Genomic DNA, 6,033 nt, shown 5'->3' on the forward strand with positions numbered 1-6,033 from the left:
CCTTTGAACCATCCGGACATCTTGACCCAGCATGACACCCCTGGACCCACTATCATGATACCCCTTGATCCACACTGACACAACTTGACCCACCATGACACCCCTTGACCCACCATGACACCCCATAATATGTCATGGCACTCCAGTGACCCACATGATACATTTTCACTTACAATGACATCCTGTGGCTCCCAATGACATCCCTTGACTCACATCAGGGGCGGATTTAGAGGGGGGCGCACCTGGCGCGCACCCCCTCTAATTTTTACAGAGCGGCGCCCGACTTTGTGTGGGCGCCTCGGCGCCTCTATTGAAAATTCCTGGATCCGCCCTGCACATGGCACCCCTTGACCCAATATGATGTCCCTTGGTGTTCAAGGTCACACACTGAGGTCAAAAGTCATTTGAGGTCAACTTGTATAATAGGCTGAACATTAAAAAAAAATGAATATTACTATGCATGGTGTTGACCCATATTTTATGACGACCCATTTGGGACCACAGTCCCTATTATTTTACTTCTATATATTACCAAAATCATTGCGGAAGTAGGCGATGCTAGAACTAACTATAAGGATTTAGTTATGTTTCATTTGGCAAAATGGGATAATTAAGTGCTGTTTTTTTGGGGGGGGGGATCAGAGTAGGGTCAGTGATATATGTATAGTCTCAGAAGCAGCATACCTTTGTACAACAAAATCAAAATGCATCTTTGCTAATGAAATTGTATAATGGACAATGTTTTAATATGGGAACCAGCAAATTCACAGATAAACCCGATCTACAAAGTCCTCAAAATGTGAGGCATACAAATACTCTGTTTATTTTGTAATAATAATAATAAAAACACATGCACATGGCATATGGTGATTATACATAATCAGTTGCAGTATTGGCAGTATTGTGGACACATGCCACAACTGAAATATTTATAGTGCTACTATATTGCAACAAAGACATCCAACTTCCAGCCCTCACCATTACAAAGGCTTGCTTCATTTTTATCTAATATAAAGTCCCTTGTATCAGTCATGTTCAACTATTTCAATCCGTTTTGTTACTCTATAAAGTTGTTGCCCATTTTAATTCCAGTGACACCATTAAACAAACAAAAAAATAAATATGGCCCTCCACACAAGAGCTGATATGTCAACTGTCAACTTCATATCGTCGTAGGGCAGGAAAAACCTCCTATGTCATTGGCCCCTGAACATGTTTAAAGCAAAACATCCTATATAACCTGTTGGCAGTTTTGTTTTAAACATGTTCAGGGGCCAAAAGTCCATAGGAGGTTTTTCCTGCCCAACGACAATATTCAAATCAGATTCAACAGTTCAATTATGACAATGATACTTAAGGGGGTACTACACCCCTGGCCAATTTTTTGGCCTATTTTTTCATTTTTCTCAAAAAATATAGCACATTGGTGACAAGTAAGATATGTATATTATAGGGGCAAGGACTACAACTACTGCACTGAAAATTCACCAACTCAAAGCAAGTAGTTATTGATTTATTGATCAAATACTGGTTTTCCCTCATTTTTGACTGTAACCCCACAACTGTTGTCTGTGCTGAAATAAAATTTCCAGTGCAGTAGTTGTAGTCCTTGCCCCTATAATATACATATCTTACTTGTCACCAATGCGCTATGATTTTTGAGAAAAATGCAAAAATAGGCAAAAAATTGGACAGGGGTGTAGTACCCCCTTAAAACACACAAAGTTCACTTGAAAATTGGCTTTAAAATTATTTGTCTACATTAAGGAAAGCATAATTATCACCTCTGATCAATTGAATAAACGATGCACACTTAAATACATGACTGCTATTTTATCATTTCTGTCAAGTCTCTTTCAACAATTTTGGAACAATTTGTATGGGTAGTTGGATAATTAAATGTTAATAACTATGCATTATGTGAAAGTGCATTATTTTGTTCCCAAGCACCAGTTTTTGACCCATTTCATACTTAAGAAAAAATCCTGTGATATAAAAAAAATCACTTAAACATTGGATCTTATGAACAAAAATAAATGCATCTACCTCCAAAGAAAATGATTGATCCTACACACCGCTAACACATTTAAAAGCACTGCACGTACTCTGTGACTATGCTCAGTGCGATTAGCCAACTCTTATACACTCCGCATATTTGTCTAATGTTTTTTGATTGGCTATGTGATTCTAAGAGTGTATGAAGTTGGATCAAACCTGTGTTCCACACTTTACTTGCGGAAATCCATGTTTTGGCAAGTTGACACTTTGCTGCATAATATTAAGATGGCGAGTTGTCTAAACTCGGGGAAGTCAACGATTTGCTGTATAATGCTGAAATTATGAGTTGCAAGCAACTTGAAAAAAAATTGCGGCTAGATGTCAAGTTCCCAACTCAGCAAGTTGTCATTTTGTTACAACTAAACATGATGCACATCCTTTATATGTGATGTGTCATGTCAAAAGGAGACACTTTTGGGCAGGATCATAAATGGAGAAATAGGCAAAAATCTGCCCGGGGGTGATTTTTTCACAATTTGTGTTTGTTGGGAAATTGTAATGTTATTAATGTTTAAAATATTGTCTGATAGTTTCAGACTGGAATATAACTGGCATCTTGTATTTTTTGAGACATTTTTCAAGGTAATCCCTACTCTCAACATTGTCAATAATATTTTTAAAGGCCGATATCTCAATTTCCAATTTTATAATACCATAACTTACGAACTCAATATCTTCGCTTAGGAATGTCCGATTTCATTGGGGAAAGCAGCGTTGTGGAGCAAAATATCTCTATATTTAAGATATGTAAAAACCTCCAAATTGATAACCTGCCCAAAAGTGTCTCCTTTTGACATGACACGTCACATATGCTTCCGTACTGACTAAACTTCTGAATTACCATAAAGATGGGTTTGCTTAAAGATGATGTTTTACTACTTTTTTAAAGCTCCAACACTTACAGGGGCAAAGTGGAAATACAGTATTTTGCTGTAAACCTTTGACGAGAGCGCACTTTACGTGATGTTGACAAGCACCTACAACATGTAGTATGTGTGCTTTATGCGTTAATTCCCCCATACACGAGTTGTGGGTTCCGTTTTGTCAACATCGTGAAAGTACGCTCTTGTCACAGGTTTACAGTAATTTACAATAACCCTATAAATTCTGACATTTTTTTCTTTGTTCTCTGATCTTACATATTAAAATATGAGACAAATGTACATTTTCTTTAACATTAACTCCCTTCCTTGCTTCTAGCGGAGCTCCCAGCAAACACAAACATTTGTGCACACATAGGTTGCCTAAAAACATTTAAATGTCCAGTAATATAAAAGTTATAAAAACTGTTTTAATAACATTTTCAAAATAGTTTTAATGTTGCTACAAAACATTGTAATATTATGTTAATAAAATGTTAACAGAAAAGATTTTTTTTGTAATTTGCAAAAAATACTTTACAATAACATTTTACTTTTTTTCATAGAATCATTAGGATGTTTCAAAACATTTTCATAATTTTAAAATAACTTGACATTTTAAAACCTTTTCAAATATTTTTGTGTTTGCTGGGCTGGGCCTTACAGACAGGCAGTCGCTTTTACAAGTTTGTAATATAGTCAAAACTAGTAGTAGTGAAACATGGATGTTTGCCACCATTCTAAAGCTGAATTTATACTCGATCAATGAGCAATTGCATTGCACCGCTTTTGGAAAGCGATGGGCAATCGCTGAATTTTGCTGTGCATATACTAATCACATCGAAAGCGACTGCGACTGTAGATGACAAGTAAAATATTCAGAATGCCAAAAAATACATTTTTAGACTTCCATTGCTGTCAATAATTATTGTTTTGAATTAAACCATCTCTGAAAGTTAATGATCAAGGAAGGGAAAATTATTAGTTAACTAATAGATCCAATAGGTACAAAATGATTGGTTGATGCATTCACGTGTCAAGTGACATCGCTCGGGAGTTGAGTTTTCTTCAACTCGTCAAAGTGACATAATTTTTGCCTCAGCAATTAGTATTGATTGAGCGACTTGATGCTCAGAAAACGGAAACAGTGAGCATATGTGAGAATTGCTCTTCTGCAAAAGCGATCCAAGTATAAATTCAGCTTAAAGAATTTAAATTATTGCACTCTTATTCCAGGTTGTATACTGTGGATTTTGATATACTGAATGGGTCAAAATATTAAGTGGAAACCTTGGTTTTCAAAAACATTTTTGCTTTCATTCAAGATGCACACAAGCTCTTTCAGGTAGCTCAAGACCTATTTCGATTAAACAATATGTCCTTGACTAACTTTGACTAGTCATATGATGTAGAAAATTGGGACATAGAGAAACAATCTAATAATATGCACCAATAATCCCTCCCGATCTTCTATTGTATTTGAGAATTCAGAATCACCTGTGGCCATATATAGATATATAATTGAATCAAGTAAAACCATGCTTTCAGAATTTAAGAAGAATTTGCGCATCATCATGATTTTTACATAATGCCAAATAACATCAAGTCATCAACCAACCATCCCCTACCTAAATGTACTTGAAGAAAAGGGCTTTGTGAAAAAAAATTGGTAATATCGTCTTCAGCAGACAAAGGTAAGTCTGTAAGTGGATAGTTTATGACTTAGTATTGTGGTGTCAGTGTATAAAGTTTGATTTGAATTTGAATTCAGCACTAAGATAATGGCGGATAAATTGGAGGTTTTTTCTTTAAAAACACTGCTGTGTTAATATTCAATGAAACTGGGTGAATGGGGTATCAAAATGTGCGTTTACAATCTTTCTATGTTTGTTAAATTATTGTGAGTTCAATTGATAGTTCTGAAGCTATATTTATAATGGCCATTGGCCAAGTTACTTTTTGTGAGGTTCATTAAGTTAAATGCTATTTAGCAATATGCCGTGATCACAACGTCTGTAATCAGCTTGATGGGTAGCCGTAAGTGACAGTGCAATCCAGACTGGAACTCTTAGAATTTGTACAATAGATGATAAATGTGTTCACTCATTCAAGGTGATGTCCCGTCCTTACACACAATTTTACATTTTGCCCGAAAATATTACTTTTACATCCTCTCATAAGATATTGTGACTCTTGAAGAGATAGCACACAAAGCTATCATTAATCTATTGTGGAAAACAGCCTTGGCAGAATTGACAAATATTGGCATTAAAGTGTGAAATAGCACTTAGAACTGCGAGGGAAGCTGAGCAAATTTCCATAGAATTCTTGGTATAAAAACTTTACATCCCATGTAAAAAACACCCTAACCCTGTGAATCTGCCAATGATTTTTCATCCCGTTTCACTAGGATCTTTCACAGAAAGAATTGAATAACCCAGATGGTGGTAGTGGTTTGGCAGGGAAGCAACGTTTTGACAAGTCTTTTACTGACAGGACAACAAGACTCCAATGTGCTGATGATGAGAGGTGGATTATGAAAAATGTCCCATCCTCACCAAAGAGATAAAGACGTTAGAAACCTGGACTGGGAATTGCCCTGTGTGTAATACTGCCACTATACTGGATTGTTATGTTTGGAGACCAATGTACCTCAATCATGTGTGACCTGCTACCACAAAATGAGCGTAAAATTGCAAGTTGGTAGAGTTGAGTTGGTGTTCCTTGTTTCACAAACACCTGTTCAAGCCAATAGTATATCTGTATGCCCTTTGTGAATGGGGCACAATAGGCCATTCACGAAGGACATACTTTTGGCTTTAAAGGTGCGCAGCAAACAAAGACATCACCAGAATGTCTCAAAACCACCAACTTGCGACTTTGCGCTCATTCCGTGGTAGCAGGTAACATTAATTGGCAAAAGCCTGAAATGGTGGGTTATCAGCATAACATATTACATGCAGAATGCAAGCAAGCATTAACCCAGTAGTAGGTTTTGCCCTGGAGTGACACCGACATGCAAACATGGTGGAGTGTGGATGATTCAAGTCTATGTCATGAATGGATAAAATACTTTGATGCTTGTTGACATATGATGTCAAGTCCACAAATGAAC

This window comes from Amphiura filiformis, chromosome 6 (genome assembly GCF_039555335.1).
Source record: "Amphiura filiformis chromosome 6, Afil_fr2py, whole genome shotgun sequence".
In the NCBI taxonomy this organism is placed as follows: domain Eukaryota; kingdom Metazoa; phylum Echinodermata; class Ophiuroidea; order Amphilepidida; family Amphiuridae; genus Amphiura; species Amphiura filiformis.